A 24,209-nucleotide genomic window follows, 5' to 3' on the forward strand; every position below is an offset into this window, starting at 1 on the left:
AATTCTAACTGGACTTCTGATGTCACTGCCGCTGGCTGTAACCACCGTGCTGGATGAATTATCTGTGAATATTATTAAATGAAAATGCACATTTGATTTTTAAAATTTCAGCCCCAACTCTGTAATCGGATCTGCAGAGATTCATGCCCAAACCCATGCAGAACCCCACGGGATTAACCTAGGTAAGGATTTTTTTTTTTAAATGTCTTGGTCATGTACCTTTAAGCCTGAAAGGATTTCTATCACCTGCAAAGATCCTTGGCACTGCCTTTACGAGTAACACTTTACTAATGTTAAAATGCAATCTACAGTCATAAGCAGCAAACAGAACCTGTCCATGCACAGAAAAACCAAGCGGGCAGCTCTCACCCTCCTGTTTCAGATTCAGCTTTGCATTAATATGATGCCTTTTGGCCATTCAGTCTAATTAAAGCAAGGCAGGAAATTCTGAGCCTTTACAGCCTTTCAGAACTTGAGAAACTGCCAGGAGCTTTTAAGCAAATTACACTTGTTCTCTCCAGTCCAAACACTGCTCTGCACTCCGTGTTGCTCCTACAGCCCAGAATTCACCCAGCCGGAGTTGGACGCTGCTCCAGAATGCGTAGATTTGTCTAGTGAATATCTAGATTGGCTGAATTATTTCATCTTGTTTGGGGAGCTATGCAATAAAATTCTCCACAAGTACCAGATTTCACTGGACTGTAGACACTGCCTGGACACCACTGATGAAGTCACCACAGAAATTCTTTCCCCAGTGGATGGGGCTCAATTACTAATTACACATTCACTCAACACACACCACTGTGGCTAGCAGCCAGCATTTGCACATTAGTGAAGCAGAGCAGACAAGTGTTTTGCATGGCCTTAGTTTCACACTGGATAGTAGGGAGGCTCAGTTAATCCTACCTTCTCTAAGGCCCCATTAGCGCCCCTTACAGAAATCCTTCCGGTTACACCTTTGTATGTCACCAAGCAAAAAACAGAGTTTCAGGTGAAGAACGTTTATATCAAATACAAACACTTGCAAACTGTTGGGTAGTCATAAACAGTTATTCATCATTGACTGCTATATAAATATAGGCCAGAGGAAGTTTCTGTCTCCCCCATCCATAACTTTGGGTCACACAACGCTGCTAGTCTAACCAGTAACTACACCCGGCCTAGAGAACGTATGTTGTGCCTATTGGTTGATACCCAGTAAGCGCTGTTTAGAGAAAACACCTTAATGCTAAGCCTTTTTTAAACAATGTATTTCATTCCCAAAAGCATGTCTTCAGGGCAGGTCTACAATTGTGACGCTTTCTCAGGGCCGTCCAGAACTATAGGTGACCTTGTTACCTCTCCGCCTTAGCAAAACAGATTTGTTAGTGTTAATCTGATGAAAGCTCCCTGTAACTAGAGCCCTGCATGGATACAAAATTTGTACCTGCATCCGATTCACAAACATGGTCCGTGGATATACGCAGATTTGCAGTGCTACCTGTAACCCCAGTTTGTCAGCCAGGCAGCCAAACGCCTTAGAATTCTGCCAGCTCTCCTAGCCTCACAGAAGACACTGGATACACCCTAAAAAATAAATTGGTTAGTCTCTAAGGTGCCACAAGTACTCCTTTTCTTTTTGCGGATACAGACTAATACAGCTGCTACTCTGGATACACCATAGTCCCCAAACCCTTTGGAAGAGCGCTTCTCTGCACTGTGCAACTCATCACTGGACACTCACAGCCATTACCAGCTCCGCTGTCTCCCATGTGTTGATTTCACAATGCTTAAATTACTTTAAAGGTGGGGAGATAACTACCTTCCCTCCTATCTGGAAGAAAACCTGTTTCTCCCTCTGTTTGGTTACAAATTTTAAAGTTTATCACCAAGTATTCATAATTCTTCATACAGCATTAATATACATGCTTTCACAACGATATTAATTACCAGTGTGTTACCAGCTTTCATTTGATACCTTACAAGACACTTGTAATATAAGAAAAATGCTCCTTGGATTAGTCAAAATCCAGTGATTATGACTTTTGAATTAGGCTTGTTATGAATGTACAAGCAAAGGAATAGTAACAGTATGTTTAATTGACTTAAGGATATTTACTTTTGTGATATAGCATGGCCAGAGGACAGCAGGAGAGTGTTAGAAGGGACCCTTATTCCCTGTAGAGGGAAGAAAGTTTGCTATAAATTAATTAAAGCACCTGAAGCCAGTCACATGATAAAACCCCCCTGCTTCAAACAGACAAGAGGAGGAGTTGAAGCAGAGTGGATTGGTGTTGGAGCAGAGAGCAGTTTGGAGGGAAGCAAAGGAGAGTTTGGAGAAGTGCTGCGGTGGGCTAAGAAGACCAAGACCCTAGGTAAAGGGACACCTGGTTTGTGCAGAGGGAGGGCAGGAAGCCCCACAAGCTGAAGGGCAGGAGAGGGAAGTAGCCCAGGGGAAGGAACTGCTAGTTCTAGTGGTTTACTGCTATCCCTAGGGCCCCTGGGTTGGGACCCGGAGTAGAGGGCGAGCCCAGGTCCCTTCCTCTCCACTCCCCTCCTCTAGCCCACTAGTGGGGCAGTTAATACTCCAGTTCAGGGGCAAGAAACGGTGCCCTGAACCCCCACCCAAGAAGAGAAAGCGTGAGACCCATCATAGTAGTGCCGGCAATTTGCCACACATAGTGTCAGAAGTGGGATCTACGCGCTGGGGACTTAAACCAGGGTTAGCCAAAACCCTCCCGTCCCTAAGATGGATGACGTGGTCAAGGCCCTAATACAAGCCACTGCAGCCCAGCAGGAGGCTACCCGGGTACAAGCAACCACCCAACAGGAGGTGACTCGGATGAAGCAGGAGACTAATCGTCTGTTGATGAGTCAGGCTGCCCAGGACCGAGCCCTGCTGCAAGAGCTGGTGAACCAGATGAAGGCCCTTATGGAGCTGAACCGTAACTGCGATGGGACCCGGACTATACGGGCCAGCCACTGCCTACAGAAATGACACGGGAAGATGATGTGGAGGCATACCTCCTGGCTTTTGAAAGAGCAGCCCTGCAGGAGGCCTGGTCCCGAGATCAGTGGTCTGGTATCCTCGCCCTGCTCCTGTGTGGGGAGGCTCAGAAGGTCTACTAAGATATGGCCGCGGAGACTGCAGCAGATTACCCCCAGCTGAAGGCAGAGATCCTGGCCAGATCAGGAGTAACGATGGTGTTGCGAGCCCAGAGGTTCCATGAGTGGCAGTATACAGAGGACAAGACACCCTGATTGCAATTGTTTGACCTGATCCATCTGACCCGGAAATGGCTGCGCCCTGAGGCCCTCAGCTCTGAGAAGATGATGGAGCTCCTGGTACTGGACTGGTATATGAGGGGGCTACCTCCAGGCTTGGGTTGGCCAGAATGACCCCTCCACCTATGATGAGTTGGTCTCCCTCGTGGAAAGACAGCTGGCAGCCTGCAAACTGTTCCAGACCCCAGGGAGTGAGACACGGCAAACCAGGAAGCCAGTCCCAAACCCAAGGCCCCTGATTGTCGAGAACTCCAGGAGAATCATAACTGGGAGGAAAGACACCGAGGAATGGCCTGAGGCCAAGAAGGGACCTGGGGGTTTGGGAAGAGAGGACTGGGGGGGCTGGCCAAATAGCCCCAGGCAGAGGGCGGCAACCGGAATAAGGGGGCGGTGTTACGAGTGTGGGGAATTGGGGCATATAGCAGCCCAATGCCCCAGCAAGGAAGAGCCTATGCGATGTAATCTGGGGGATCACTGAGAGCAATGTGGCCTAATCGGCCTGCTAGGGGTCACAATGACCTCACATGGGTATACAAGATCAGTAAAAATGAATGGTATTGAGACCATAGCATTAATAGATTCCAGGAGTGCTGTCACTCTGGTCTCTGGGAAGTTGGTGGGGCAAGACCAACTAACCTGGGCCAAAAACACAGGGGTAACGTGCGTTCATGGCACCGTAAATTTCTACCCCACAATCCCAGTGCGGATTGAGATCCAGGGGAATACTACCAGGGTGACTGCAGAGGTGGTCCCCGGTTCCCCTACCCTGTCTTAATTTGTAGGGACTTCCCCAGGTTTGAGAGCTTACTCCCCCCAATAGAGCCAGGGGAGGATAGCAACCCCCGGGTTTAGACGGAGGCACCTACAGATAGCCTCACCCCAATGTTTGCCGAATTTGCTCCAGAGTTGTTATTCTCATCCGGAAAACCCCAAAAGTCTAGGCACGAAAGGAAGGCAGATAAAAGATTGGAGACCAGGATTCTAACAGAGAACCAGAAAAGCTCCCTTGTTGGTAGGTGAACCCGTTCAGCAGGCCAGGAGATAATTCAGACCAGTGAGGATTCAGAGGCGGTTCCCAGCCCAAGTAGGGGCAACCCAGGGGGCGGAGTAGAAACAGGCCCCCTGGAATTAGGTCAGATTGGTACCGCACGTGAGAATTTCGGGCAGGACCAAGCCAATGGTCCGCTGTATGCAAATGTAAGGGAGGAGGTAGTGGAAGTAAATGGCGTAGCCGTGGAAGGAAAGACCAAAGCCATATTATGTGCTCAAACGCAATCCGTTGTACAGGACAGCACAAATACAAGGGGAAGAAGTAGAGCAACTCTTAGTCCCACGGAAACACACAACGGCAGTACTAGAGTTAGCTCACAGTCATCTATTTGGGGGACATCTAGGAGTACACAAGACACTGGATAAAGTACTAAGAAGGTTTTATTGGCCAGGAATACGTGCAGAGGTCTAGTGCTATTGTGCCTCCTGCCCTGAATGCCAGTTGCATAGCCCCGACCTCATTTGCGGGCCCCATTAGTACCTTTGCCTATTATTAAAGCCCCTTTTGAGAGGATAGCCATGGACACAGTGGGCCCACTGGAAAGATCGGCATGGGGCCACCGAAATGTACTAGTCATCCTTGACTATGCCACGCGGTATCCAGAAGCCATTCCTTTAAGAAACCGCACATCCAAGGCAATAGCAAAAGAACTACTCCAGGTTTTTCCCAGAGTGGGCATCCCTAAGGAGATCCTGACAGACCAAGGAACCCCTTTCACGTCAAAATTAATGAAAGACTTATGTACCCTACTCCGCATCCAGGCCATATGGAACTCAGTCTACCACCCACAAACAGATGGACTGGTTGAGCGGTTTAACCATACCCTTAAAAGTATGATCCGGAAGGTGGTAGCTCAGGACGGAAAAGACTGGGATACCCTTCTACCGTATCTAATGTTTACTATACGGGAGGTCCCCCAGGCGTCCACTGGTTTCTCTCCCTTTGAACTACTATACAGACGCCACGCACGCGGAATATTAGATATTGCCAAGGAAGACTGGTAAGAACAACCCAACCCAGGAAAGAATATCATTGAGCATGTGACACAGATGAGAGAGCGAATAACTCTAGTAACCCCTATAGTATGAGAACATTTGGAAAAAGCACAAGAGGCCCAGCGGACATATTACAACCATTGGGCAAAAGTACGGAGATTTCAGCCGGGGAAACGGGTGATGGTGCTAGTGCCAACAGCAGAAAGCAAACTCCTAGCCAGCTGGCATGGACCATATGAGATAGTGGAAGCCATTAGGGAGGTGGACTATAAGGTCAGACAACCAGACCGCCAAAGGCCAGAGCAAATCTACCACATCAACTTACTGAAGCCCTGGCGTGACCGAGAGACGTGCCTGGTCATTCGGGGAGCTCCACCCCAGACAGACGACCCACAGGTGCAGGTGAAGATATCTCCTGAGTTAACTCCAGAACAATGAACAGAGGTCACTGATACGATCCAATGGAACCAGGACACGTTCTGTACACAGCCGGGCCATATGACACTGGTCCAACATCATATTGTCACCAGGCCCGGAGTAAGCGTGACAATAAGACCGTACCGGAAGCCAAAAGGGAAGAAATTAGGACAGAAGTGAAGAAGATGCTGGAACTCGGGGTTATTGAAGAATCCCACAGCCAGTGGTCCAGCCCTATCGTCCTAGTCCCCAAGCCTGACGGCACCCTAAGGTTTTGCAACGACTTCCGGAAGTTGAATGAAGTATCCCAATTCGATGCCTATCCGATACCACGCATTGATGAGCTAGTTGATCAGTTAGGCAAGGCCCGATACCTAACCACCCTGGACCTGACCAAAGGATATTGGCAAATTCCCCTGGCCAAGAATGCCAAGGAAAAGACTGCCTTCTCTACACCTGATGGCCTGTTCCAATACACTGTCCTCCCTTTCGGACTCCATGGGGCCCCTGCAACATTCCAACGACTTATGGACAAATTGCTGCGACCCCATGCTAAGTATGACGCTGCCTATCTAGACGACATAGTCATCCATAGCCCTGACTGGGAAACACACCTAGGAAAAGTAGAAGTGGTGCTAGAAGCCCTATGGAAGGCCGGCCTCACTGCCAACCCTCTCAAGTGCATGATAGGACTAGCTGAGGCCAGATACCTCGGGTATGTAGTAGGGAGAGGTTTGGTGAAACCCCAATGGAATAACGTGGAGGCAATACAAGGTTGGCCTCAACCAGTCCACAAAAAGCTGGTCAGAGCATTTCTAGGGATAGTAGGATACTATCGGAGATTCATCCCTCATTTCGCCACAAGAGCAGGGCCATAGATGGATTTGATAAAGGCCCGGGGCCTCGAGATAGTAAAGTGGACTGATGCAGCAGAAGGAGTATTTGCAGATTTAAGGACAGCCCTTTGCTGCCATCCACTACTCATAGCCCCAGACTTCGAGAAGGAATTCATCCTACAAACAGATGCCTTGGAGGTAGGGCTACGAGCCGTCCTTTTGCAGATGGTAGGGGAGGAGGAACACCTGATCTTGTACCTCAGCCGGAAACTCCTCCCCAGGGAACAAAAGTACGCCGTCGTTGAAAAGGAATGTTTAGCGGTAAAATGGGCTATGGAGTCTCTCCGCTACTACCTACTGGGGTGGTGGTTTACCCTCATGACAGGCCAGGCCCCACTCCAGTGGATGCACAGAAACAAGGAAAAGAACGCAAGAGTGACTAGGTGGTTCCTATCCCTGCAGCCCTTCCATTTCCGGGTACAGCATAGGGCCGGAAGCCAACACGGCAATGCTGATGGCCTATCATGACAGCACTGCCACTCCTCCCAAGTAGCCCAACCCCATGGAGTTGAGCAAGGCAGGGGAGGGGGGGATATGTGATATAGCATGGCCAGAGGACAGCAGGAGAGTGTTAGAAGGGACCCTTATTCCCTGTAGAGGAAAGAAAGTTTGCTATAAATTAATTAAAACACCTGAAGCCAGTCACATGATAAAACCCCCCTGCTTCAAACAGACAAGAGGAGGAGTTGAAGCAGAGTGGATTGGTGTTGGAGCAGAGAGCAGTTTGGAGGGAAGCAGAGGAGAGTTTGGAGAAGTGCTGCGGTGGGCTAAGAAGACCAAGACCCTAGGTAAAGGGACACCTGGTTTGTGCAGAGAGAGAGAGGGCAGGAAGCCCCACAAGCTGAAGGGCAGGAGAGGGAAGTAGCCCAGGGGAAGGAACCGCTAGTTCAAGCATTTTACTGCTATTCCTAGGGCCCCTGGGCTGGGACCCAGAGTAGAGGGTGGGCCCGGGTCCCTCCCTCTCCACTCCCCTCCTCTAGGACACTAGTGGGGCAGTTAATACCCCAGTTCAGGGACGAGAAATGGTGCCCTGAACCCCCACCCAAGAAGAGAAAGCATGAGACCCGTCATAGTAGTGCCGGCAATTTGCCACACTTTGTATATTTGACATGGAACGCTGACCATTTGTGTTTTAACAGTTTATAAAGCTTTAACCTTTTGAACCCCAATGTGTATGGTCCTTGAATAATTGTCTGACCCCACAGTGAAAATTTAAAATAGATAAAAATCTTAAAAAATGCTTAAAAATAAACCTGGATATTATCCAGCACAATTATAAAACCTGAAAGCCACATTCTGCCAAGCCAGCATGTAAGTGTGGTTATAGACAGCAGTCGCACAGTGTTCCTATTGTACATGACTTTAACCCCAGCAGCTCTCTTGCTGGTTTGAGAGCACAGATCCCGACATTCTCCAGCACAATCTGTCGGTCCAAACCTTGCACATACGTGTTTGCACTTGTCATAACCATACAGCTAAAGGGTAGCATAAAATCCCTCCTTTACCTGTGAGGGGTTAAGAAGCTCAAATAACCTGGTTGGCACCTGACCAAAAGGACCAATAAGAGAAGATGATCCTTTCAAATCTGTGGAGGGAATCTGCAGTCTGTGGAGGGAGGTTTTTTTGTTGTGTGCTTCATTGTTGCTCTCTCGGGACAAAGGGAGGGATCAGGCAGGAAAAAAACACCTCTCCTAAAACCAAACCTGAAATAAGCCTCTAAGATTACAAATTGTAAGTGTAGCAAGAGAATGTGTTTATCTTTTGTTTTAGCTTGTGAATTTTCCCTGTACTAAGAGGGAAGTTTAGCCATGTTTTTTGTAACTTTGAAGTTTTGCCTAGAGGGGAATCCTCTGTTTTAAATCTTATTACCCTGTAAAATTACCTTCCATCCTGATTTTATAGAGGTGTTCTTTTACTTTTTTTTCCTTTATAATAAAGTTCTGTTTTTTAAGAATCTGATTGGTTTTTAGTGTCCGAAAAACCCAAGGGTCTGGTCTGTGCTCACCTTGTTTACCTATCTGGTTGGTAGATTATTCTCAAGCCTCCCCAGAAAAGGGGGTGAAGGGGCTTGGGGGAATATTTTGGGGAAACAGGAACTCCAAGTGGTCCTTTTCCTGAATCTTTGTCTAACTCACTTGGTGGTAGCAGCAGTACTCATCCAAGGACAAGGAAGGATTTGTGCCTTGGGGAAGTTTTTAACCTAAGCTGGTAGAAATAAGCTTAGGGGGTCTTTCATGCAGGTCCCCACATCTGTACCCCAGAGTTCAGAGTGGGGAGGGAACCCTGACAGTACTTTTCTCCATCTGGAAGCCAGGGGGTCAAGTTCTAACCCACAGAGTTCATTCTAAATTATTGACACAGAAACATGGGAACAGACAGACTGGATCAGACCCGAGGGCTACAGCTCAGTGCCCTGTCTCTGACAGTGGCCAGCACCAGATGCTTTAGAGCAGTGATACTCAGTCTCAGGCTCTTGAGTTGTCAGTGGCTTTTTTAATGTGGCTCTTGGCAGCACAGGATATTAAAACACACTGTGACCGAACACAGAGCATGACAGTAAATGAAGCAATGAATTGACACTGCTGTGTCTCTTTTGGGTAATGTTAATGGCTAATTTGGCTCCTGAACCACTGAGGTCTGATATGACTGCTTTAGAGGAAGGTGTAAATACCCTGCCATAGCAGATGTGGGATAATCTGTCCCCCAGATAAGTCTGATGCGGCTCTCTCAGAGTGGCTTCATGAGGTTTAACATCTCTGCCAATATTTGTTAGCAATAACAGTTTTAACTTCTTATCCATATGATCTTGTTAGATTCAGCAGGTGACAAACTAATTTGCAGGGAATGTATCTGCAAGAGTGTCCTTAACTAGGCACGAGCCTCACATTAAACCTTGAATAGCAACTGATCTGTGCATCATCCATGCGCTTTCCTTGCCTTGCAGCAGGTAGGGGTAGACAGTGTCTCTCCGGAAGGCTGACAGATTAGCAATCCCATTAGACTAGAGGTTAGTGAACCTGAGAAACTTGCTGCAGCAATGCTAGGCAGTTATAAAACTGTGATTAAGGTTTTTGTTTTTTCCAGCTCACAAAAAGCACTACTGGACAAGTGACACATTCCTTGGAAAAGGAAAAAGGGATGTGTAGCACAGAAAGTCCAATGGGCAGAAGATACACCAAAAGAAAAAAAATCAGGAAGAAATTCTTGAGCTAGTTATCTGTGCGAGACATTTTAACTGATGACTTTGAGCACATGATTGTCCCAAATCAGCACTGGTTGGAACGAATATAGCACAGAAAAGGCAGTTCTTCTATAGGGGAGTGAAATTAAAAGGATTGATTTACCAGAGTGTCTGTAATTTTTCCTCAAATCCTGGGAATCTGTGCAATAAGTACCAGGTACAGCTTAAAACATGTTCCAGAAGACTGAGTAACTCAAGGTTATCTCTTTAGTACTGTGTACTACACGAATGATGGTTTCTCCGGCGTTAGTGTTACTTTTTCTGTACGGTGGCCCATCTCAATGGCTTCAAACAGCAGGTACATCCTGTTAGAAGTTAATCAAGACTTCAAGGTCTATTATGTAAACAAATGACAGGTGTTGAGAATCTCCTAAAGAGGATTTTATTTCTGTCCTCTTCATACTTTGGAGCCATTTACCTGCAGGATTAAAAAACCTCTTGCCCAGAACACGTAGGAAGCTTCCCCAGGCAAGTGCCAACCCTTTAAAATAAAAGCTTAGATTCTGTACAAAAGTTTCTGGCCTTTATGGTTACAAAGATAACCCTTCAAACATGAACGAAGGTTAAACCAATGCAATGTTCAGTCTGCAGACAGACTGCTCCAGTGCCCCTGCTGCTGCCCAGAGCTTCCCAAGCTGCATGAACAAAAACTAGCCAGTCTTGTTAGTTTAACAATGGTGCTTTTCAGATCCAGGTGGACAGCGCTGAAGTTGACATGCATCAGGTCACTTTCATTCTTCAGCAGCCTACAACCATTCCTAATTGCAGAGGCAGGTGTGGGAACTCTTCTCAGGGGAAGGGAACTCAGAAGGGAAGCCCAAAATGTGAGGGGGGAGAGCCCCCTTCCTCCCTCCTTGCAGCCACCAGGAGTCTGGGGGAGGTGTGAGGTAGCAAAGATTTAGCACCCACACAGAAACCAGGAGGTTGGAGGAAAGAAGGGGGGCAGTGCGTTGGGAAGGACAGAGGAAGAGAACTTGATGTTTATCAAACACTGACAAAATAACATAAGAGAAGGAGTCCCCACAGCAGGGTCCAGGGACAGCACCCTTTGAGGAATCCCAGCACGCTCCCCTTTCTCAACAGGCAGAGGGGTCAGGAGATGCCGTCTCACTGATGCACTGTCCCCGAATGGTGAGGTGACCATACCTCTGTGGCTAATAGGTTTAGTCCTCTGGCTACTGCATGTCTGGTAAAGTTTCCAAGATCAGTGGGGTGCCTGAATGGGGGAGGCTGGAAAGGTCTGGCGTTAGAACAGAAAAAAAGTAGTCAGAAAGATTTAGGGGAAAACAAAGGGAAAAATATGCAACACAAGGTAGGAGAAAGGAAAAAAGCAGAAGATGAAGACAACTCAGGAAGAGATGTATCGTGTTCTGTGAAAGGCAAAAACCTGGGGAGTGGAAAGAAGAGAAGAGAAGGTCTGACAACTCCAAGGGATGTAGTAATGCAGGTTAGTGGAGCAGGATTCAGATATACTACTGGATGGATTTGACTAACATTTTGTGGCATTTCACCAGGTCCATAATCAGTCAAATACTATTCAGTAAGTAGAGTAGTATAGTATTGGTGAAATTAGTCTATGAAATTTTATTTTCTGCTATTTGACCAGCCCTGGTAGTAAGTTATAGTCAGGAAACCATCCCCTACACAGAACTGACAATACACTACACACAGATGCAGTGAGAACAGTTTAAGCTTCAGGAACACAGTGGCTCAAGCAATTTTTTGCCCAGAGTAGCAAGCTTATTCCTAGGACTAAGAGCGGGTAATGTGCATTTTTCAAGCCCTGTCCATCAGTGACTGTGTTGACTATCTGCTCCTGGATTAAAGTCTTTGTATACAAACACAGATGACTTGTACAAGATTGAAATGTTAATGTATTTTCCAAAAGCCTTCTTTTGTTGGATATTTTCACTCTTTCCAAGCGCCAGCCTCTCCCCATACTCACCTCTCTACTTCCCCAGGTCCGTCTCACCCATGCTTCATTTGTCCGTGCCCAGCAAAGGATGAGGGTCGTTAGAACAGCTTTATATTTTGCATAACTGGGGTTTTGGGCTGCACCAGCAAGAAATTGATGTGTATTATAGTATGGAATTATTTTCATTCTGCTGGTGCTAGGTAAGTGCTAGTGACATAACTGCCACCAGCAACTACAAATTCTCCCACCAAGACATCCAAAACACGGGAAGGGAAGCATTTGGGGGGAAGCGAAACAAAAAATCCTGATGTAGCCATTACTCTGTGTCACTGAGGATTTACTGAAGATATTTTCTTTTCCTCCAATACACAACAGAAACCCATTGCACTAAAATGCACTGCTCATTTTGCAGGCATATCTATGACATTAGCAAGTATTTAAGTAGATTACATTGCCGTAGCTATAGTGGTACATACGCCATTCCTATCTTAGTAAGTATCTTACTTGTGGCTGTCTTGTCTGCCCAGAATAATTTCATCTCAGAGATCTGTATCTGTTTTCTCTCCAAGGTTAATTTAATAATGAGGACAAATAGTAATTTAGACAAGCTTTCAGCCAGTCATAGAAACTGAGTTTAATTACTTAAAGCCTGGCACAAATCCATGCTGACAGAAGACAAGAGATTCATGTCTATTTATCTTGCCATAGAAAAATACCATGGTAGCAAGAGAAAAAGTTACCCACATCTGCATGTGCCTTCAAGGTGCAGACTGGTTCATTCTGTAAGCTCAAACTGTACTTGATATTTTCTTCTTTTGAACGTTCACCCAACTTTTAAAAGAATCTTCCATGAACAATTTAATCTACCACAGTGTTATTCACTACAGCTAACCAGCAAAGTTACCGGTGGAAGCAACAGTGAGTTGTATACAGAAACAACAGGTATACAAACTACCACCTCTGAAAGGAGAATCATGCAGAGAGCAGGAATTCCTTCATAAGGGTTTCCAGTTCTCAAACAAGTTAGACATATTTGGCTTGCCCTCTGGCCAGGGTTCTCCTCACTTGGTGCTCTAAGAAAGATGGCATCAGAGGTAGGAGTTAGCCTAAGCAATTTAGTTGTAATGTCTGCTTTCCCTGAGCTACTAGCTGCACCACCAACACACTCGGAAGCTGAGCCCAGTCCAGCCCTCCCCAGTGACTGGGTACACCAGTATAGCCATCAATGGACACTCTGGCTGCTACAGTACTGTAAGCCCAAAAAAACAGAACTAGGTCACCCACAGATATGTGCCTATTCCTAGTCAGAACACAGACTTCTACAGATTGATTGTTTCTGCAGTTTCCACAGGAATTCTGCATCCCTGGCTTTCCATCAGCTCTGCTCAGGGGGTCTGTACCTTGGGGATTGAGCTCGTTGGTGGGTGGGCCAGGAATCTCATTCACCCTCTTTCTTTCTGGGAGTTTTTAAACTTTATCTTTCCACTTCTGCTGTCCTTACCCAAAGGAGAAAGTACTTCTTCATTACCCTCTGTTATTAAATTAGCTGATTTGACAAACTGACATTTTCCTCTGTATCTTCCTCCTATATCAACTGTATTGAGCCCAGTATTCCCTTTGGGGGAGCCCCTCTCGCCCCATGTATCACGAGTGCCCATTAGGTCACACAGGATCACTCCTTCCCTCTCCACTGGGTTATTTCTCAATTCCAAGTTCTGTACTTTTGTCCACAGGGACATGTAAATGCTCTTGGTTGATGGTTACTTGTATTATTCAAACTGGAGTGACATGTCAGGTTTTGGAGTGGAAAAGAAGCTCCCCATCCCAGCTAGCAGGAAGCTCCCTTAAGGGCATGATCCTACAGTTGTGCTGAGCACCCTCACACCTACTGAAATCAATGGGAATGGAAATCACAATACGCAGAAATTCAGCACCCTTCTTCATACACAGCTGGCTTGGCCTGTCTTCTCGTGGCACTGGGGGGAACATACTGCCCTGCCCTATTTATCAGTCACACTTGGCCTGGAGCACGTTCCACACTTGAGGTATCAAGGAAGTTTGACTCTTACTGTTTTCACTGGTCACCTTTCTCTGGTTTGTCAGGCTATTGTTTACCCTCAGTCTTGTCCCACAAGGAATCTAGGATAGACTATTCTAACACTGACAGGTTTCAGAGTAGCAGCCGTGTTAGTCTATATCCGCAAAAAGAACGGATAAGAAAAGAAAAGGTGGACTTGTTGCACCTTAGAGACTAACAAATTTTTTTGAGCATAAGCTTTCATGAGCATCCGATTAAGTGAGCTGTAGCTCACGAAAGGAATGCATCCGATGAAGTGAGCTGTAGCACACAAAAGCTTATGCTCAAATAAATTTCTTAGTCTCTAAAGTGCCACAAGTCCTCCTTTTCTTTTATTCTAACACTGTTGTCAAAACCAAATGGCTCTGTTACTATGAGTTGCTTCTCCTCTCTTCTTTGCTACCACATTCTTCCACTCACCTGTATATCCATCCCACTTGTGGTCTAAACCTACCACAGCTCCCCTGACCATGCCTCTCTTCAAGCTCTATATGCAGTTGGTCTGCAAGTGATTTCTCTCAGCAACATCAGGTGTTGTCCGAGTTCCTCCACATTCTCTTCCAAAATGGAAAACGGGTTGCACTGTTTGCATCTGCAGCTCTGTCTTACTGCAGAAACAGCAGCACTGAAATGGCTACCAATGGAACCAAAGTAGCTCGCAGACAAGCTACAGTATCCCAGGAGATGCTTCTTTTAGTAATGACCTCTTCAGTTTCAAGAACCTATCTGGGTTTAAGCACTCATAGACAGCCTTCCCATTCATTATGAGTACACTGATACCCTTACCCATAATTAGTAGCATGTTTCTCTACAAATGGTCCCACTGAATTCAGTGAGACTATTTCTGGAGATAGGTACTAAACATGAGGATCTCACAATCTGGCCCCATGTTCCCTGGGACCTGGCTGTAAGAAGTGGCTCAGCTATTTCACCTCATTTCAAATCTCTCTGACACACATACTCTCCCAAACCAGAGTTAGCTCCCAAGCAAAACTTACTACACAGATGGAACAAGCAAAGGTTTAACTCCTTAAGCAAAGCCAACTCCTTACCAAACAAAGCACTTGGGTTTGGTCGAGTTGCAAAGGTATAAACCAACTTGTTTTGTAAATTCCAGAATATTTCCACTGTTGGCTGCCTCACTCAGTTGCTATCGTGACACGCTTTACGAATAAGAAGCCTAACTGCTACCAGTTATAGTAGGGGTTTTGAGAATATCTGTCTACCAAAAACCAAAGCCACTAAAATATTTCCTCGATGGGCCAATTATAACAGCACAGAAATTTTAAGTCTGGGAGGGTTTACTAAAGCAAGAAAACATGCCCACCATGTACCTTTAGACGAGTAATGTGTTTTTTCATAGACTCAGATTCCAAAGCCAGAAGGGACCACTGTGATCATCTAGTCTGCACAGTATAACACAGGCCGGAGAGATGCCCCAAAATAATTCCTAGAGCAGATCTTTCAGAAAAACATCCAATCTTAATCAGGGTAGATTTGATTTAAATCATGATTTAAACCACTAGTCAGGAATACTCTATTTAATCATGGATTTCTACATAAAAGTACATTCTTGTTGGTTGTTATAACCTTAATACATATTCTTTACAACTCAGAGATAGATGTAGGTTTCATTTTTAGAAGGTACACACTATACATTTTTAAAGTGATCTATTTTGAAAACTTTTCAGACTAGTTTTACAGCTATATCAGAAAAGGAATGATTGTTTGCTTATTTCATTTACCAAAGGTAATTGAAGCAGATATTTATGAAGTCATTGGGAGGTGAACTATCTCCAATTCAACAGGTTAATCATTAATGTTTGGAGGATTTTCTTGCCATGCTGTATTAGGAGGAGAACATCACCAGACAGACATTTAAATTGTTTTATTTAACTAAAACAACAACAACAACGTTATATATTCTGTTGTTTTTTTTCTTCAACAGCAAACATATAATATTTTAACAAAACAAGAATATGAATTTTTGAATTTAGTTAAACATTCAAGTTTTTTAAAATCAGGTTTGTTTTTGTTAAAATTGGTTTTAACTAAAATAGTTAAATGAAATATTTAAAAAAAAAATTAAATCGCCTATGTCAGCCAGGTCAACATGAGAAACTTAAAATATTGGCTTTTGCAGCTAACTCAGTCGTCTTCACCTTCATTTTCCTGTTTGTTCATAATCTGGAAAAGAAAAACAAGCTTTCCTGCTTTTTCAGGTCCCAAACGATTTCTCAATTTGGAATGAATTAGTCCAAAGGAAGAAAATATTCTTTCTACACTGGCCGAAGAAGCTACTCCTGTTAAAAGTGAGATTATCACTTCAACAGTCTCTAAATCCAAGTGCTTAAGTGACTTCCACCAGTTCACTGGTATGACTTTGTTTAAAACATCATCAGCAAACATACATTTCTTGAATGGTTCTTATTCCCAAACTGGGTCTCTTTTACAGCCTGCTGCCATTAGAGGTTTTCCCTACTAGTGAGAGAATGGTATGGTAGATCTCAAACCAGTGAAGAATACACTCAGAAAGACCTCAAGACTTTTGGAATATGCTGCTCAAACAGTTTCACTTTTGTTTCTACTGCCTGTCCCTCCCTTCTCACATTTATCTCCAGACTCCTTCTCCTTGACCAGATCTATTCCGCCCCCAACAATCTTCTATTCATTGAACTTTTTGAAACTTTGCACTTTTAGAGAGAGGTAGGGGATTGACTCTGTGTACACAAATTTGCAGAGGGACAATAGGGTTGAGGTCTGTTATTTCTCACCTCTATATATTATTTATTTAGTTATTTAAAACATTTTTGCTGTTAACAAGCATGTTATCTCTGGAGACACAAATCCACAGTTTGAGAACTGCAAAACTAAGCATCTCTGATGGTATCTTCTAGACTGAGCACTGAGTCCCATTGGGTAGATAGAAAGATTAACCTAAATAATCTATACAGAAGCCCCTGGAACCCCATAAGATTGGGTCCCTAATCCATGAATTACTGGAACTCATTTACAAAACTTTTCTTAAACGTTACATGAATATATTGTCTCATACCATAGAATTAGAATTTATAATCCCTATTCCATGATGAGATATCTTTGAGCTATAACGTATCTTAATTAAAACGATCTTTAGATAGGTTTTTTCCTCAAAAAGCATTTCATCGAAAAAATCCAATTTAAATTTAAAAAAATCTGATTTTTAATTTTTTTTTAAATAAATCATTGATTTTTATCCACCCTGATCTTAATTTAAAATTTGCCAATGATGCAGAATCCACCACAACCCTTGGTAAATTGTTCCATTGGTTAACTACTCTCATGGTTAAATTTACACCCTGTTTGCACAGATGAGTTAAGTAGTACCTGTCCTCCTGCGTAAGACAGATGTGGATGTAACACCAAGTACAGATATTTACCTCAGCAACTTCAAGGACGCTATACCTCTATGCATCTGCATTTAAGTTCACTTCAGTGCCTCATACAGGAAAATGTGCTAGGGAAGTGTTGCAGAACAGGATCTGGCTGATTACGCACGTCCCAGTTTTTCAGACCCTTGGTCTTTACAATTACCAGGGTCTCCAGAAGTGGTTGCCAGGTTGATTGCACTCCAAACCCACTCATGCACCAAAATGCCCTCGCAAATACAAAACATCAACAAGTAAGAGAACCATCAGCAAGCTAAATCATTCACACTCAGCCCCCCTTTCACAATTACTGCTCATTGGAAAGGGAAGTGTCTGGCATTTTTTAAAGTGACAAATCTGAGGAACTGTCCAAGATCCAGGTATCAGTAGAGGAGGTTTTGGAATAAGCTAATAAATTAAACAGTAATAAGTCACCTGGACCATATGGTATTCACCCAAGAGGGAGTGAAGGAATGACTAACTGGTATGTAACCTATTGTTTCAATCAGTCTCTGTACCTGGAGGATAGAAGAGAGTAGCTAATGTAACGTGGATTTATTACAAAAGGCTCCAGAGGCGATCCGAGCAATTACAGGCTGGTAACCCTAATTTCAGTACCAGGCAGTCTGGTTGAAACTATAGTAAAGAACCAAATCATCACACACAGAGACAAACATGGTATGTTGGAGAAGAGTCAACACAGCTTTTGTAAAAAAGGAAATAACGCCTCACCAATCTATTAAAATTCTTTGAGGGAGTCAATAAACATGTGGACGAGGGGAATCCAGCGGATATAGTGTACTTGGACTTTCAGAAAGTCTTTGACAAGGTCCCTCACCAAAGGCTCTTAAGCAAAGTAAAGCAGTCATGGGATAAGAGGGAAGGTCCTTTCATGGATCAGTAACTGGTTAAAAGACAGGAAACAAAGAGTAGGAATAAATGGTTAGTTTTCACAATGGAGAGAGATAAATAGCAGGGTCCCCCAACAATCCGTACCAGGACCTGTCCTGTTCAACATATTAATAAACGTCAAGCATCAGGGGGCAGCCGTGTTAGTCTGTATCCACAAAAACAACAAGGAGTCCGGTGGCACATTAAAGACTAACAGATTTATTTGGGCATAAGCTTTCGTGGGTAAAAAACCCACTTCTTATTAATAAATGATCTAGATTAAGAAAAAAGGGAGAACAGTGAGGTGGCAAAATTTGCAGATACAAAATTATTTAAGATGGTTAAGTCCAAAGCTGACTGCGAAGAGCTACAAAGGGATCTCACAAAACTGAGTGACTGGGCAACAAAATGTAAGATGAAATTCAATGTTGTTAAGTGTAAAGTAATGGACATTGGAAAACATATTCCCAATTATACAAACAAAATGATGGGGTCTAAATTAGCTGTTACCACTCAAAGAAGACATCCTGGAGTCATTGTGGACAGTTCTCTGAAAATATCCACTCAACGTGCAGCAGCAGTCGAAAAAGCGAACAATGTTAGAAACCATTAGGATAGGGATAGATCAGTGGTTCCCAGACTTGTTCCGCCGCTTGTCCAGGGAAAGCCTCTGGCAGGCCGGGCCGGTTTGTTTACCTGCTGGCTCGGCCCGCCAGGGGCTTTCCCTGCACAAGCGGCGGAACAAGTCTGGGAACCACGGGGTTAGATGATAAACAGAAAAACATAACGCTGCTATACAAATCCAGGACACGCCCACACCGTGAATACTGTGGCCATTCTGGTCACCCCATTTTCAAAAAGATGTATTCGAATTGCAAAAGATCCACAGAGAAGGGAAACGAAAATGATGAGGGGGATGGAACAGCTTCCATACAAGGAGGGATTAAAAAGACTGGGACTGTTTGGCTTAGAAAAGAAACAACTACGGGGACACGTGACACAGATCTATAAAATCATAAATGGTGTGGAGCAAGTGAATATGGAAGTGTTATTTACCCCTTCACATAAAAAAAGAATGAGAGTCACCCAATGAAATTAATAGGCAACTGATTTAAAAACAAACAAAAGGCAGCAGTACTTCACACAACATACTGTGAAATTCATAGCCATGGGATGTTTTGAAGGCCAAAAGATAAATGGGTTAAAAAGAATTAGATATGTTCGTGGGGGATAGGTCCACCAATGGCAATTAGTCACAATGGTAAGGGATGCAATCCCATGCTCCGGGTGTCCCTAAACCTCCAATTGCCAGAAGCATCTGGCAGCAGCCAGTGCCAGAAGACAGGACACTAGGCTAGATGGACCACTGGTCTGACTCAGTATGGCTGTTCTTATGACTTAGAGAAAGCCCTACTGTTTTCACTCTAGTGAAAGCAAGAAAACCAGTAGTCTATTGCAGTGGTTCTCAACCAGGGGGAATGGCAGTATGGAATAGCTACTCAGGTTCTTCCAGAATACACTCCATTGATACAAACATGGTTAAGCAGCATGGAAAGTGCTGGCCATACAAACATGCACAGCCATAGTTGTGAGGCAGAAAAGCTGCCATGTGAGTACAACTCAACTGTGTGTGCTGCAACCAGATCAGATGAGAAAGTCACTAACTGGCTACAAAGACACCATTAGACACTGTCCCCATTACAAGAGTCAGTCACTGATCCCAAGTCGAACAAGAATGTGCCACTTTCTCTGGTCTTCATAACCATAAGACAGAAAGCCCCTCCATGTCTCACATCTAAAGCTCATCCCTACAGATTCTTTATACCTCCAACTACAGTTTCTGGACATGGGTACCCATTCAGCAAAACATAAAAGCTACTTTTATTTCCACATAAATGTCTGAAATGTCACATTCTGACAATTATTTAAAGGTCTCTCCTAACAGAGAAGTGTTTTTCCTCATCTAACCTGCCATTAATTAAACTGGACCACCAAATTTAATCACCGTATTGGTAATCTATTTTTCTGACTGTATTGTGTTAAGTAATCTGGCTTCTTACTCAGTTACTGTCTCCAGAGATGTATCATTGCTAATGCATTGCAATTTCCGGAAAGAAATCTTGCAAGAGTCATAAATTGTACACACCCAACTGGCAGAGAGAGAACGAGAACGAATGCCAAACAAGATGCCTAAGAAAAATTGCAGGTGGTAATCATACTGAGCAAATAGGAACTGCCACAGCAGCTCAAACTACTGCTCCTTTGCAGCCTGGAACTGAATCTCTGCCAATGACAACAATGCGATGAAAAAGGACTCAGGAATCACCTCTGGAATAATCCAAACTGGAAGCTCCATCCCTAACTCAGGTAGTTACGCCTTGTGCGTGGGAGTTTCCACATGAACAGTACTGCAAGTGAACATGGGTGAACATTATCTTAGGGGTCTTTTGCTAAAAGGGAATTGTTAGGTGCGGACACAGCTCTGTTCTTCCACTGTGAGCCTTTGGGGTTTGTCTCTTCATGGAGCTGTTCAAGGCCAGCTACTTCTGAATAGCTCTATGCATGGACATGCTTATTCTGGAAGAAGTGTTTTGTTCCTGTGTAACTCTAGTTTCATGCACTTTGCAAGTATGGTTAAGTTACACAGGAACAAACCACTTATTCCAGAATAAGCACATCCACGCATGGAGTTATTCAGGAATGGCTGTTCCTGAATAGCTCCGTGTGTATACAAGCCCTTAGTTAAAGGCAACATGCACCAGAAAAAGAGACTGAGCAGTCACTGTCTTTTCCCTTCGGTCCTCCTCCTATATGGCCCGGGACACCCATCATCTGAGGTCAGCACCATCCCAAGCCACTTCCGACCACAGAGCAGGGAAAACAAACATGGTACTGGGGAGCAGTGGAAGGAAACATCCCTATGTAGGCTCCCAACTGCGTCTTGCTATCAGCCCAGCCCCACAGCGAGGTTGCACCCTATGGCAGGGAGTGGAACCTTGATTTGTTCTGCACAGAAGCCCTCTTGCACTGGGCTTCCCTGCTGTGGCAGCTCAGGTCTGTTTTAGCCCTAATGCCACACCAGCTCTGGATCCGTGGATTCTGTTCTTGCCTGGGTTAAAGTTTCAGCTATTGTTCAACAATCAGGCTAAGACTTTGAAAAGGGGAAAACTAAAAGCATTTTTGCCCAGTTCTTGAGACTCACTGGTTTAGACTGTACATTGTCTCTCCGGGTTTTGTAAGTTTAAGGAATTCTCCTCCCTTCACCTGCCAAGTGCCAGGCTCTGGATTTCACTGGCTGCAGTTGGTGGCCCCACTAACGTTTCAAAGCATCATAAGGATTCCTTGCACCATTCTAGATGTTTGAGACACCAACTGTTTGCAGAAGAAAAAGTCCCAGCCTCAACTCTTGGCAGGTGATAAGCTCTGTAGGTCTCCAATGCCTTACACACAGGACGTGTGAACAAGGAAGGTTGGAGTTAGTTTTTTGCACAGGCGTTCTGGTCAGGAGTTAGCTTCTACACTGAGATACCTTGGGTCACATCTCAGCCCACCCCACGCCTCTACTAGCTTTAGCCTTCTGTTAAAGCAAGAAGCTCGCTGTCCTGATGCCAGTCTATTCTCTTCACGTATTCCTCAGTATCGCAGCCAGGAACATTTCAATCTGACACACACACAAGTCCCTGCAACAAGCACTGAGCTAGCCAATGTGCAAGTTCACCAAGCTCATCCATCAATGCTGTGAACACAACAGAAGAACTTCCTGGCACCTCTCTACGCCCTAGCAGCCTACACCTGCCATGCAGACTTCAAGCTTTGCTTCTTGCTCAGCTTTCAGAAGCGAAAAAACAGTTCCAAATGACCAAAGAACCTGTAGGTTACCTGTCTGGATAACAATGTCTGGTGTGACGGGGCAAGCGAGCCAATGCTTCAAGCACAGATTTATAGGTTTTAGGAAGTAGTCTGTTATCTGAGAATCGTAACGAATCACTCCTATCACTGGGCCGATACAGACTGTGCTAAACTGACAACGGGATTTTACTGCTCTGATGTGTTTCTGCATTGTCACCAATGTCTCCACTGTGACTACTGCATTTCCGCTGAGATGGCTGGGGCAGACAGTTTACGACACAGGCCATTTTGAGGGTGAGTCACAGGGCCATTTCTTCAATAACAGCCGAAATTCTGAAGCTCTGATCATTAAGAAATGTGTATTTTTAAGAAAGCCTAGTTCTACATCTCTCTCTAGGGTGGGGGGGAGTTTGATGGACACTAGACCCCAACCTGATTTGGAAAACTGCCCTGGAAACAAGTTTCAGACATTGGCAACTGTATTTTCTGGGCCTAGTCACCATTCCCCTTAGACCCAGCCAACAGGATCGGGAAACACTTTACCATGCATGGCCCTGCTGCCAAGAGACTCTGCCTAGCCGCATCTCAGCTGCAGCCACACCTATCAAAAGCTAATCTCATTTAAACACACTAGCTTTAAATTACAATCAAATAAGCTCCCACACCCTAATACCTAACAGCTGAATATGGAGGATCTACATGGATAACTTCACTAAGAGAACAAACACCAAGTTCCCTTCAATCTCTTCTCTGGTCCTTTGTGCTTTTTAAATAAATATCCAAACCGAATGAGAAGGTTCCCCACCTTTGCCACATCCAAACAGAGCTGGGAAGCCATTCAGCTGTATTTTACACACGCACATGCACACTAACCAGTGGGGCCTCAGAGCCAAACCTGGGGAAGAGCTCCTTGTGCAACCTTGCCACTGCTAGTGCTGAGAGCCTTTCAGCTAACCAGCTAGGAGACAACACTCAGAGAAGCTCACCAGGCTCTCAATGGCCTTTGCTAAACAGAAGAACAAAAAGTTCAGCATTTCCAAACTGAGATTAATTTAGCTTTACTCAGTATCCAGGAGCTGAAGCACCCAGAGCGAGCGCCTCAGACCAGCCCCAGCTGTGATGCAGGTATGACACGAAATCAGTCCTCTCTGCAGAACGAGACACACATCACCGCTGAATGACAAAGGGCGAAATCAGCTGAAATGCAGTGTCCCAACATGGCTAAAGCTCTCTCAGTCCAGCTTCTGACTTCAGTTACGCACTACAAATTTTCCACTACTCCCTTATTTTAAGGACAGGCTCACTGGGCAAGTCACACCCATGAGTTTGTCAACACTAGATTTTAACTCAAGTCAGTGTTTATATGCTCGCGAGGACACTCCACAAACATTTGTGGTTGCTCCTAGGGTCAGGCAGTTTGTGGGCTTCCTTTGCTAGCAATATGTACTAGGGCACCTGCAAAGTGTGGCTGGCAAGAAAGTTCTGAGTTCTGGGAAGTTTCCTGCACTGAGGGCTTCCACCTCAGTATGGTGCAGAAGCATTTTGCAGTAAGAACACCCGGGAATTGTCCTTTTGACAGATGAGCTATGGAAGCCTATTGGGCAATGAATATGTCCATCTCAATACCCCACACTAGTAGACTTGGGGCTGGAGACATATTGTGAGACTCCCCAGGATTGCGCCCATTCTCAGTAGACTCTCTCTCACGCCCTGTTTTCTCTGTCTGGGCGTTTGCTTGGACAGAGCCTATTTAGTCATTTTTTCAGGTTTTCTTCCAGGATCCCTCAATAGATTGAAAATTTTGAAGGGTTTTTCTTATTTCCTGTTTTGTACCTCTTCAAAAGACAGCCAGTCATTAAGAGTCACTGGCAGAAACCATCCCCACCCAGATGATGGGTAAGTTTGATCCACCACATAAAGGCTTCTCTCTGCTTCATGTTTTAATATCCAGCTCTGTCTTGGTGCTTCTGGGGCTCCCATCAATGAAGCATCCAGCAGCTCACACTCACTAATGGGTTCACCCTCCACAGTTCTGTGAAGCAGGGCAGTATTCTTGCAAGAGTCAAGGAATGTCACTCGTGCACTGAAAAAGCCGGCACTGCTGCTGCATTGAGTTTCAGAGCAATCCCCTGGAGTCTGGAATTCTCAAATTGCACAACTAGGCTACAACACACTTTTACCCTCATTTTTAAGGGCAGCAAATGTC

The 24,209-nt window shown here is 44.8% G+C and overlaps 1 protein-coding gene across 4 annotated transcripts in view; it reads right to left on the reverse strand.

Moving 5' to 3' along the window:
- ACSS2 (acyl-CoA synthetase short chain family member 2) overlaps positions 1–24,209 on the reverse strand; it is a 78,316-nt gene that overhangs the window by 43,005 nt on the left and 11,102 nt on the right. The window contains exon 2 of one of the 4 annotated variants that reach the window (XM_037915434.2): positions 1,427–1,566. The exons of the other annotated variants lie outside the window; for them this stretch is intronic. The gene's annotated coding sequence lies outside the window, so the exon portion shown is untranslated. The remainder of the gene's footprint in view (positions 1–1,426; positions 1,567–24,209) is intronic. 4 annotated transcript variants of the gene reach the window in all.

This window comes from Chelonia mydas, chromosome 13 (genome assembly GCF_015237465.2).
Source record: "Chelonia mydas isolate rCheMyd1 chromosome 13, rCheMyd1.pri.v2, whole genome shotgun sequence".
NCBI classification, from domain to species: domain Eukaryota; kingdom Metazoa; phylum Chordata; order Testudines; family Cheloniidae; genus Chelonia; species Chelonia mydas.